Below are 13260 nucleotides of genomic sequence, written 5' to 3'. Positions count from 1 at the left end.
ATTTGAATCAGCCTACCATAAATATTATTTTTTAAACACTCATTTGTCTTTGTTTCCACAGATGTCCTTTCCAAAGCTGCTTCCATTTCTCTGCATTCCTGTCTTTGCTATTTCATCATGAATGCACTTGTCAGGCCTCTTTCTAGGATATCCAAAGGTACCTGCAACCGAAAATGTCTCTTTTTCTGAAGAGGCTCTACAATTTTCATTGTAAATAATGAAAGCCCAAGATTGTTTTCAGTGAAAATTTGATTTTTTTTTTCTTTTAATAGAAAACGACCTCAGCCTATAAAAATTGCTTTAATCAAAATCTCAGTGTTTCACTGAAAATGTCATGATGTAACATATTTGAAAAGTAAACATAGGCAGGAAGAGAATGCTTTTTCTTTTGACAATGCTGGTTTACCATTTATAGCCTCTTGAAGCTCTTTACACTCTAAATTTACACAATGCAAATTATTGGCAATTATGCTAAATTTTAATCCACATTCTTAATGTTGATAATACTGTAATCTTTCAGAAACTCAATTGTTTTCACATTTTATCTTCCACCCAGCTTGATAAGCAATGAATCCCCTTCCACCCTTTCTTTACTTTTGATCTTTCCCCTATAAAGCATGTGCTCTTAACACAATTTTATCCTACTTCTGCTTCTGTCTAATAAATGCATTTCTGCTGCAGCCAGCTCTTGTCGTCCTTTTGCTTTACTCTCATCTGATTCTTGGAGGAAAATGAAAAGTTTTCCCACAGGTTTCCAAAGCAAAACCAGAAGCCTTTTCTAGTTATTCCATATTCTGGTAGAATTCCATATTTCTGGTATTGAAATAAGGTTAGGAGAGTACCATTACGTATTATTGGAATGATGAAAAACCAAAATGCTACAGAAAGATCGTTACTAATTTTTAATTTTAAAAAGTAATTTCAGATGTTTTAGAAAGTTTTGCCATTTGCTTTTGAGAATTTGGAAAAGTTTCTGAAGTCTTTGTAAAAGAAACTTTTTCAGCTTCCTCAGAAGTTTTCTCTTGTCAGTGGCACTTTCTGCTCAGCCACAGCCCTGGCACTGCCAGCCAGGCTGTTTGCATTGTTGCCTCCCCTGATGTTTCTGTGGACACGTGTGCCTGTCACAGGCTGTGTCCCTGCCCTTTAGTCCTTCTGCAGCTGCAGTCACAGCTCCTTGCAAGGAATTCACCTTTCAAAGGATTTACAATTTGCCATTTTAATCATTTCTTCCTAGACGTTATATGCCTTTAATCCAGTTTCATTCATAGCTACTAGTAACTTTGAGAATCAAATTTTTTCCACTGTATTTTGATTTTATTATCTGAGAGTAAAGAATACTGTTATCTCTGTTAATAGTGGATTTCTTCAACACCACTGTGGGTAATTTTAGCAGTTCCCAGGACAGCATTTTGAAACTGTGTGGTCTCATACATTAGATTATGAAAGATTTAAATTAAATCCTGCCAAAAATTCTGGTTAAAAATAAGTGTAATCAAATATAACTCTGTTTCTAAAGAGGCACCATTTAAAAGAGTGGGTTTTTTCTCTCAGAAGCATACAGCATATTGTTTACTGCTTTGGAGAAAAGGTACCAGTGTATGGCAGGTAATAAACGGAAACAGTTACTTAATAGCAAAATCACTTTTGCATTATTTGCATACGTTTGTTTTTCTCTTTTGTCAGGACACCCTATTATATTTAACCTTTGTCAAGCTTTGAAGAGAATGTGTCTAATTTCTGTCTCACAATGCTTCCTAGCTCACTATAAATATAGTGTCATTCTTGAGCAACATTGTGTACTGAATCTGTAATGTCTTACAAGGAAATTGTTTCAACTCAGTGAATAAATGAAAATCACTTGGGATTCTTTCCAAAACTGATTTTTTTTCGTCATTTAGCTTGCTCAGTGTCTTGGGGTTTTGGGGTTTTGGGGTTTGTGGGGTTTTTTTTCCCCCCTTTTCATATACAGATATTTATTTACTCCACAAAACTTAAAAAAAAAAAAAAAAAAAAGAAAAAGAAAAAAAACCAAAAAAAGACACAAAACTAAAGCCCCCCATCACATCAGATCAAACATTTGTAAATATTGAATAAGTGGGCAATAAAGCATGCTAGACAAGACCATGATCATATGATGTGACAGTACTGTTTGGTAAGTCCCTTCAAGAAGTGTTTGCTTCATTGTCTTTGGTTGTTGCTGACTGGTAACTTGAAGTTTCTTACTGTTTCAGAGAACAGAAAGTCCACGAGGAGCCACACTGCCTTCTGTATAATTTGAATTGATTTTTCCTTTTGTGCCGCTGCAGAAGATGTTGACTGTTTTCATTTTTCTACAGAAAAATTTTGCTAAGCTATTTTAACAGAAGGAAAACATTTCTAATGCATTTCATGGGTTTGGTTTTTTTAACTCCTTACAGGCAGGACTGCAGGTGGGGAGGGAGTCCTGTGCAACTTCCAAGCTAACAGTGTCTTTATCACAGGTAACAGATCTTCCAGACACTGGGCAGGGAAGTCAGAAATTTGATATGAACTATGCCCATAACACCAAGCCAGACCATGCCCCTACTGATTAAGGTGTATGTCAGTGCACTTTATTGAGTGCTTAGGAAAGGGCAGCTCTCTCCTCCCACACTGTTGTCTTCTTCTGCCCCTTTCTTGCTCAGAATATATGTGGCACTGGAATATTTCAGATCCTTTTCCTAGTCAATACACACTGTTAAAGAAGGATTGGAGGACCTGAGGTAGAAACTGTGCTTCAGCGTGCTTTTGAAACAGTTTTGTTGTGCCCTGCTCTTGAATCACGATAAACTGTAAAATGTCAGGTCAGTCCTTAAAGAATTAGTGAATGGGAGAACAAGTGCTATATGCAGGAGGACTGACAGAGGCTCCTGATGAAGTATGAGGATGGAGATTGCTCATCAGTACTGTATATTGTGCTGCTGTTTTTATGTTTATGTAAATTTAAAAAAAAAAAAAAACCTACCCAGATTTCTGAGAATAGAGAGTCGGCTTTAGAAAAACTGATGACTGAAGCAGAGAAAGCATTAGCTTTCTCATTAAATGCTAGTTACTGATAACACTTGACTGACCTATATACCTCTTGAACAAGAAAAAGGTTATTTCTAGAGTGCCTGGGGAAATTAGCTGTAGCTAAACTTTCTTTCAATTTTAGAAATTATGTTAATCATTTTATGCCTACAGGTTTCATAATGTGGTTTGAGCTAGGCAGCTGTTGCTTACGCTGCTGGTCTTATGCAATGCAGCAGAGTTGTTGCCTGAGTGAGAGCTTCAGGATCCAGCCACAGCATAGCAGAATATTAATGAGCTAGCTAGCATCCTGTTTGGTGCACATGGAAAGGGAACAAACCCCCCAAAAGAGCTGAAATGTTGAAAGAGCCCATGCTGTGGTAGAGAGCCCAGCACTGAGGGAGAGGGAACCCCAGCCTCTATGGCTTCCCACTGCTGCTGCACATCAGACTCCCATGTGCACTCCCTAGGGAGCCTTCAGAAGGGATGGATGGATGCAGAGCTTCTGTGCTCACCAGAAGCCCTTTTGGCACCTTCACTCCCGCTCTTTGAGCCCAGCTCTGGCCAGGAGTACCTGCTGCTTTCCTTCCCAGAGCACAGACTCAGAGCCGGGCAGGGGAATGCAGGGCAATGGGGCACAGCTCTGTTTTGTGTTGTGGGAAGGAGGGTAAAACCTGCAAAAAGGCAGAAAGGAATTTTACCACATCACATCTGAAACCGGAATTTTACCTGTATTGTGAAGAAACCCTGAGTCAGTTCTGGCTGCACATCTGACAGCAGCATTTAGAAGTCTTCTGTAACCTACAGTAAGGGGTTCTGTGCATTTGTGTCTATACCTCAAGTCCTGGAATAGTTACGTTTATGCAATTCAATAGTCAAAAATATTTTTGAACAATCACCAGTGAACTTGGTCAGGCAGCAGCTTTAAATACTAGCCTTTTGCCTTGTCACAGAATATTCTGAGATGGAAGAGACTCACAAAGATCATTGATTCCAACTCCTGGCCCTGCATAGGACACCCCAAGAGTCACACCATGTGCCTGAGGGCATTTTCCAAATGCTTCCTGAACTCTGTCAGGCTTGGTGCTGCGACCACTTCCCTGGGGAGCCTGTTCCGGTGGCCAACCACCCTGTGGGTGAAGAACCTTTCCCTAATATCCAACCTAAATTTCCCCTGACACAACTTCATGCTGTTCCTTTGGGTTAAACATAGTTAGATGCCACAAAGTAGGTGGCAGTGCCTTAACTGTATGCATTTTGTATAGACTGCAAGGGCCTCTTCCACCCTTTCCAAGGGGTGTGCTTATCTTCTCTCCTTTCATACAATACTCAAAAAAGGTCAAATTGCAGAATGACCAAGCATACATAATTTGTAAAACCAAATATCCAAGGGAATAAACCTTGTCCTGCCTTATCCACCTTCAAACCTACTTCAAACCTGCCATATGACTCCTTGAGGTTTGAGTAGGTGTGCACACATCCTGTGCCTTCACTTCTGTAAACAAAAGTCCTACTGAAAAACACAGAGAAACCTGGATTATGAAAAAAGGCATATCATCAGTAGCATGTAGCATCAGTCTGACGGACGTGTGCCCACTGTCGCTGCTCTTCCTGATCCTGGGGTTGCAGAAGTCGAGTTCTGTTTTCAGCCATCTCTTCATATCAGCCCAACACCCTTCAAAAGCACCAGAAGCATATTCTCAGCAACATTATTATATACAGTCAGCAGGGGAGATTTGGAAGCAGCAGTATTTCCCTGTTAGATTCTTGTGTCTCAAATAATGAGATGCATGATGCCTGCCTCTTGCTGATAGCTGGGCTACTGCTTGCTCTTATAAGAAATGATTTGCTGATGAAAAGCCAATCAGCAAAATGCTGAATGCATTACTATGTAATTTCATGTGAAAAGAGATAAAAACAGCCTGTGTCCTTGGATAATAACTAAATATTGATTTCCTAGTAGTTGTTTTATCTTTGCCCAAATCATCATTTAGTAATGGAGACAGTTCAGCCTCTGGTTTAAGTAGGATTTGCTGAAGTTTAAGTCCCTATTTCTCTTACACTGCAGCTTTAGGTAAGCAAATGGTTGGTAGATCTTTTCATTGGTGGGCACAAGGCAAAAGTATTCCAGACTCTTATGGTAAAGCTCGTGAGCTTCATTTTTTGAGGGAGACAGCAAAAAATAATGGCAATTATTTAGATGCAAAGAAACCAAATAAACACTAATCCTTCATGCAACTTATATTTAAACCTTGGAATCCTTGGCCATGGAGTATTAAGTGCTTGAATAAGCACAAAAAAGCAAGACAGGTTTGCTAGGACACGTTGGCATTGAACTATAACAATTTTGTAGCTTTCAAGGATTTATTTAATATAGATTACTAAAGTGCAGTGTGTGTAGCTCTCCAGAAAACAGGATGTACTGGGGGGAGTTGTCATTATATGCCTCCTCCGTCACTATTCTCTCCCCATTAATTATTCACTTCTTCTGGCCTTCTGGGGTTAGAGAGACCGTTGATTCAATCTTGTCTATTCATTCTGATCTCTAAAAAGTAAACTCCTACATTCTGTAAGTAATTTTCGGTTTGACCTTCTATATACAAAAGGTACAACCTGTGATGTAGGAAAGACAATTGATGAAGGAAGAGTTTGTCTTGTTACCTTGCTTGTGTCCCAGCTTGAGAATAAAAATAAATTACATTGAGTCCACATTCAGGGTTCATATTTCTGAGTCAGATATGAGGGAAATGGAATGAATTGGGATATAGGGCACCACGAAGAAAAGAATAGTAAAGCAGAGAATCTAGGTTCATCTAGCTCCTACAAATCAATCAATAAAGCAATAAGTAAATTTAATTTCCTTAATTCTCTTAGCTGTTTCAAACTGAAATTGCAAATTTTTGTCTGCCAGATTTTAAGGAGAGACAGGATGCACTATTATTTGACTTTTTATAACATGTGAAATTGCTGCCCTCCACAGCAAGGAAGAAAATGATGAAAGAAAATTAAGTGCTCCTGTAAGCAAATGCACTCAAAGTAAAATCCTAAAATGTTCCTTACTAATGAAAACCATCAAGAAATCCCTCATAGCTACATAAAAATGTAAAACTTTTATTGGAAATAGGTATTTCTCATAAGAACACACCAAAGGGTTTGGTTTTCCATAGCCATTTTATTACCTTGACAATTACTACCTCAGTTAACTCTCTCATCTGCTGCAGTAGGAGTACCTCAGGGCTGCCAAGGCTTGAGGACCACAGAAATCAGTGTCTGCATATATAAGATTCTAAGTTATCATGAAAAGTCAACAAAAATGTTGTGAAATCATGTCACAATATGGAAACTAGCTCCCAAAATGATGCTTTTCATTATGGTAACTTTTGAAATGAATACCTTTCCAGCTTGTTCCCAAATCTGCCTGGAGAATGTCTTTAAATGGATGTCCAGCCAATCATGTAATGTCTCACTAAAAGAACCAAAAAATGTTAGCCTTTGGGCATGATGGATGTTTGTGATGATTCTGTGACTAGTGTGAATCAGACACACTGTCATTTGTATGTGATATATCTCTCTGGAAGATCATAGGGTCACAGAATGGGTAAGGCTGGAAGGGACCAGAGTGGGTCCCCACCTCCCTGCTCAAGCACGGCCATCCCAGATTGTGTCCAAAGGGTTCTTGAGTATCTCCAGTCACAGAGATTCCACAACCTCTCTGTGCAACCTGTTACAGTGCACGGTCACCTGCACAATAACCGAGTTCTTCCTCATGTTCAGGTAGAACTTCCTGTGCTCCAGGTTCCGCCCTCTGCCTCTTGTCTTATTGTTCAGTACCACTGAGCACAGCCTGGATCTATCCTCTGATACCCTCCCTGCAGATCCTGACAGACAAGGATATAGTCTTCTCTCAGTCTTCTCTTCTCAACACTGAGCAGACCCAGCTCCCACAGCCCTTCCTCACAAGGGAGATGCTCTAATCCCTTCATCATCTTTGCCCCCCCCCCCTCTAATGGATCTGCTCCAGGGCTTCACTGTCTCCTTGAACTGGACACCACTCCAGATGTGCCTCACCAGGGCTGAGCAGAGGGGCAGGATCACCTCCTTTGTCATGCTGGCATTGCTCTTCCTAATGCACCCCGGGATACCACTGACCTTCCTGGCCACAAGGACACATTGCTGGTCCATTGTCCCCAGAGCTGCTTTCCAGCAGGTTGGTCCCCAGCCTGTGCCGGTGCAGGGGGTTATTTCTGCCCAGTGAAGGACCCTCCATGTGTCCTGGTTGAACTTCAGATGGTTCTTCTCTTCCCATCTCTCCGTACTGTCGAGGTTCTTCTGAAGGGCTGCGCAGCACTCACAGTGGTGATGAAATCCACCAGTTTTGAGGCAGAAGGGATTCCATCTTGGAAGAGATACTTTCTTCTCCTTTTTGTCACATTTAAATGCTAAAAGGGAGAAGAAAGTATCTCTTTTTTTTTAATTTGTCTTATTTATACAGGAATGTGTGGTGTAAAACACACTCATTGGGCTAACTGCTGCTCCTCTGCACCATTATAGAGCCAGAATAATTTCAGGAGAATTAAGTGAGAGCACCATATTGCCCAAAAGATGTGCGAGCATAAGCTCTCACACATCAACCAGGCTGTAGTTTTACAGAAAATGGTTACAACAAAGGAAGAATTCAATTTCAGCAAATGTTTTGATCATGTCTGCACAATGGAATAATGAAAGAAACCCAAACAATACAGTCTGCTCCTTACTAGAGTCAATGAATACTATTAAATTACAAAGAATTCACACCTACAGGTGGTTTTTCCATGCTTTTTTGTTTACTTTTTCATCTGGTAAACTCTTACAGATCTTGTACTGCTGTTGACTCATAGACTGTATGCTTGTCTGAAAGAACATCTCAATGTCTCTACCTCACTTGAGCCTCTACCTCTTGTCGTTTCCACAGGATCTTATGGTTCTGTAGCTGGCTACTTACTTTCTGCCATTTCCAATGATAAAGAGCCTCAGGTCACGGAAAACAAGCAGCACTTCACGAACATCTTTGCTGCTGTTCTTTCTTTCAGAAAAGGAAGAAAGAAAAAAGAGAGAAAAAAAAGCTTTACCTAAGTTTGACTATTTTCTCTCTGTTTCTATGGGAACAAGAACAGACGAAGGAGCAACTGCCAGCCATCAGCTGGATTGCTGAAACTCAAGCCAAGGTAACTGGCTGCTGATGAGGAGCTTCAAGCTTCATTTGGACTGTCCACTGGGTTGCTAAATTTGAAATGGTTTAAGCTTGCACTGGGGAGAAGCAGGGAATTGCATCAGGTTTAAAACCAATGAAAATAGTTTTTCCCAGGCATCTCTTCAAATCTTGTGACTTCTAGGACAAACTCCAAATAAAATATTTCTTTTTACTGAAAGAAAGAATGCGAAGACCAGTAAACCTTCTTGCTCAGGTGATTAAATGCCCTTGAACATTTTTTCAATTTTCATAACAATACTTACAAAGCATGGAGATCAGTGGATATCACCATTATCATAGATAGTCAATTCAAACACTTAGCTGAGTGAAAAGGGTACCTAGCAGATATGGGGTTAACAGGCCTGGGAAAAGGCTCTTTTTATTACCCATCCCTGACCCCAGCTCTAATCCCTGACTCTGTTATCATTTCACACAGCTGCTCTTTTACAAAACCTAACCTCCTGGCACTAAGACCTCAACTTCTCCTTTCTATTCCCACACTGTGTAGTGTTGAGCTCTCTTGCAATAAACCCCCCATCTTCCTGTTATCCCGTTTTCAGGCATCTCCATTTCAATGTCCTACCCAAGAGCTTCCAACCACCAGCTACTCACCAGCCTTTCTTCCCCTGTGCTCATTGCTGCTGGCAACAGCTGTGACCACAGCCCTGGCTGCTCTGACTTGCAGTGCCCCTTTCTCCTGTGTCCTCCCTGCTGCCTCAGGAGGGGTTTCAGATGGAGGACACAAGTTGCATTTACCAGTAATCCATCCAAACAAAGCTCCAAAGAGATAAAAGTAGGGCATATGAAAAAGTTTGTCATAGTGCTAACATAGTGCATTTCTTTTTGTTGCCTCTGTCTGAAACTGAGCGTGTGAAAGGGACGGTTCTTCAGGCTGGTGCCACAAATGGGATATAAATGGTCTGAGTATTATTAAGTGCAGTGGAACTACACTGACCTAATTTATGGGAGCTGAGAATCTGGTCACCAGCTTACGTACCTACAGTTCTGTTTTTGCTTTGCTTTGGAAAACACCAAATGAAAGTGTTTACTTATATTTTGTGATGGCAAAAAAAAAAAAAAAGTGTGTAATACAATCTCTGCATGAAAAATAATTTTCCTTCTTCTCCAATGGTTCACTCCATCATTTCCAGATATATTTGGCAACATCTGACTTTTTTCTCTCCTTTTTGAAATATTGTTCCACTCAAATCATCACTCAGAAAAGAAAAAAAATAGAGAGAAGAAAAATTATAGACCAGTCTCAGTGTTAGGCAACTAATAACTTTGTATTAAACATAGCAAATAAGCAAATAACTGATGGTAAAATAAGATAAGACATCAGGCCTGTCTTTAGTTTTTTCCATGAAAAAAAAATATTTTGGTCTGGTATAATTTTACAGAGTTCAGTAGAGCTCCTAAGTATGGATTTTCAAACCAATCATGACCTCAAGTGGCACACTGTTCATCTGAATAAAATACCTGCCAGCTTACATTAGGATTGAAGTACTCCTGAGTTGCTAGGTGCCACAGTGTTCAGATCCAGCAGGGTCTGCATTAAGTGTTTCCAAGATTATAAACAATAGGAACACATCTGCGCCTCAATAGCCTACATCTCCCTTTAACCAGTCCTGCAGTCATTTTATATATAAAAATGTACTAGCAACACTGCCTAGGACCATACTTTTGAAATGAACTGTTTAAAAAACCAATTAAGCTGTGTGTGTTAATAGAAAATGAAAATCCGATGAATTGTTAAACTCTAATAGGCAGTTCTCCCTGTGTAGATTTTGTCCTTCTCGAAAGCTGGATGCAGAAACTAGGCTGTTTTTTGTGTTCAGGGTCAGCTTTCTCCTCTTTCCATCTGAAAAGTGCCTAGTGAGAAACTGAAATCTGCATCAGGCAAAGGTTCTTAGCAGCCTCTGAGAGGATAAGACTCTAAATGTGGCTGTATATGACTTTCAGACATAAAGAGCCGCATAAATTCCAGTTTCAACTGCTGAGGTAGGTAGGAAGGAGGGATGAGAATGATCTTGGTTACACACTCAAGCCACCAAAATTATTGTTGAATGTTAAAGCCTGACCTCTTGACAGCCAGGAGGGAAGTATCCAGTAGTGATCAGTGAAGTGCCCCAGGAAAAAAAACTGGCTACTTGAGGGGTCTTCCCATCTTTTCAGGAGGGTTATTGTGGTGAGATTCTGAACACGTGCTATAGACAAATGCATGGTCTCTAAAACACACATGGAAATACAGAAAGTAGCACCCATCTTTTCCAAGTAACACTGGTAAAAGCCACTCTACACTGACATCCTAAGGTGAAGGCTCCAGCGTAAGGGAAGAAGTGTGGCAAGATATGCAAAGTACATGCCTGCCATTGGCTTTGCTAGATGTTAGTCTTAGGGAGACCTGCAGATGGACAGAGCTCTCGAGGGCCTGACCATTCACACTTGCTACATCCTCATGGGTGAACCAGGACTTTACAGTAGCGTGTCTGCAGGTTTTCCATCCTGAGAGTGTCCCAGCCTGTGTCTGAAAGAATGTACGCTTAATTAGGGCTGCAAATTATCCAGGTAAAATGAAGGCCTGCTACTTAGCCACCTTCAGTTGCAGTGGTAGGATAGGTCTAATGAAATTTCAGTCAGGTGCTGCCAAGCCTCTCATGCAGGTTATGTGAGCTAAGGGCACGTTATATCTAAAAGCGTGAAATGGTTTATGGGGAGCAAATAAAGCAAAGCAATAAAATGGAGTTGGAAGCATAAATTCAAAAGCATCTGTCACTGAAATTTGCTTTTCTCTATCTTTTAGCTCCTTTTGTAACAGAAAGTTCAGCAGTAAGCACATCAGCTGGCAGGAGTTCAGCTATAGACACCAGCATCAAGAATGACAACGGTACAAAGCTTAGAAGTGCACTTCAGTCTGCTTGTGCTGGGAAAAAGCAGTCCTAATAGTTTACCTCTTAGTAATCTGTTTTTCATCTCAGCAACTGTGCTACTGGTTAGGTGTAGCTTCTACAGAAAATCATTAATGCAGTTTCTAATCTGAAATCATGAGCACAGGAACAAAAAAAAAAAAAAAACCATCAGTGCTTTGACCTTCCCCATTTTACCTGTTTTTCTTTGATGAGTCAGCATTTCACTTGTCTCAAACAGGAAGGCTTGCTGTGATACAGCTGTAGTCCTATTTGCACTGCTGACCCTTTCCCACTGTTTAAATGTCACTTGTTTAGGATTTCTGAAGAGATAAGGCTGTAAACATATCATGAAGGATTGTCACTTCAGATCCCAGGAGGAAAATCTCTTCTGTAGCAAACTGTTCAGGAAGATGGGCAACCAAATGTGCAAGAAGAGCTATTCGAGGATGCTGTATAGTTCTGCCAGCATCACACACAAAGGCCTGTGTATTTTGTTCACCAGGATCCTACCCTTTCAGCAGTAGAGCCCACACGATGAGCACCTGTTGCCAGCAGAAGAGACAAGCAACTTCCTGCATATCAGGTAAGCAAAATGCCTTCTTGAGCCAAGTTCAGTATTTTTCAAGTCACATGTCTGCCTCATCGTGCCATCTTGTCCTGTCAAGCACCCATGCAGGACTTTCTGCTGCTTTATTAATGCTAAACTACTGGGGTTTGCACAGTCATTTGAAGCAGCAAGATTTAAGGATTTAAGCATTATGAGACATTAAATTTGAAGAATCAGGGATTTTTAGGAAAGTTAAGATAGTAAGTTGCTGAAATAGCTGAAGTAGATAGGCAAGCTTTGTTCACAGTTAACAGAAGCCAGATCTTAGATAAGCTATCCTGGATTTAGTAACTCATTGCTTGTCAGCTTTATGTTTATGTAGCTGTGCTTGTAATGAAAAACAAAATGTGGTACATAGGACATAAGATAGCTGCAGATTTCCTGCTTAAAGGACCCATCGAACGCAGGAAACTATAAGTTCTACCAAGGATTCATTTGTCACGAATGCATTGAAACGGTAGAAAGGTCAGGACGAGGAAGACTCATCTCACTTCCTCATTCTGGGTGACCTCTCCCCAGAACAGACCCCCGACTCATTTTAGGAGACAAAGTACACATGCTTAATCGCCTTTTTGCCAATTAGCATATGAAGAGAGAAATGGGAGGTGACAGGGGTATGAATATGCATTTGTATTTTGGGTATTCAACACTTTTGTAAATAAAAGGCTTTGTAATTACCTGTGAATTTCGCAGTGTGAATTAGGGAAATATCCCGCGTGCTGCCCGGCCGTAATAAACATACACTTTCTGACTTTAAACTGTTAGAGAGTTTTTGTCCATCACAGTTGGGTATCGATACTAGATCAATACCCATTTTTCTTTAGTAAGTCAATTATGTAGCCAAATACTCTGATTTCCTTCATAGTATTACCAAGTTTTACACACACACACACACACACATATAAATATATATATATATATACACACACAATCTCACAGAGAGAGAAAAATTTTCTGGTATTCCCCATACAATGTCTCAGAGAAGAGAGAAGTAGCAAACCAAGCAACAAATATGATGGATTGGGTTTCTGGTTTTTTGTTTTTTTTAAATGAACTGGAACAGCTATATTCTACCATGGGAAAGCCAGAGAAGCTAGAAATTAGCCTTATCATACATATGCAACAGATGCACATGAGATTATGAAGTGTTCCAGGAGTTTGTCAGGAATACCTAAATAATAAGCACAAAGTAAGGTTAGTGGAAGTTGCTACTTGCTCTTAAAGCCCAAGATAGAAGAGATCAGGAGAGATACTACACAGTAGTTTATCAGGAATAAGACAACACCCCACTGGGGTTTCCAGCTAACTTGAGAGTCAGAAAGGCAGCTTCTTCTGAGCTTTAAAATCAGAATTCATAGCACAGGCACAAGTACTAAGAGAGAAAGGATGATGAATGGGATAGATAAATCAGAAAGCATACTTTCAGGGAATATTGCAAGCTTAGGCTTTTGAATAGCAATTATGGAGAGCATGATTTTGAATTTCAA

At 40.2% G+C, this 13260-nt stretch overlaps 1 non-coding gene across 1 annotated transcript; it reads right to left on the bottom strand.

Annotated features, from left to right (window-relative positions):
• Positions 1-4230: 4230 nt before the first annotated feature.
• Positions 4231-4356, bottom strand: LOC120753579 (U6atac minor spliceosomal RNA). The gene has a single exon (XR_005701166.1). It is a non-coding gene; the product is annotated as a U6atac minor spliceosomal RNA (small nuclear RNA).
• Positions 4357-13260: the final 8904 nt, after the last annotated feature.

Source organism: Hirundo rustica, chromosome 5, assembly GCF_015227805.2.
Source record: "Hirundo rustica isolate bHirRus1 chromosome 5, bHirRus1.pri.v3, whole genome shotgun sequence".
Classification (NCBI taxonomy): Eukaryota; Metazoa; Chordata; class Aves; order Passeriformes; family Hirundinidae; genus Hirundo; species Hirundo rustica.
This window is presented reverse-complemented; position numbering and strand designations above follow the sequence as displayed.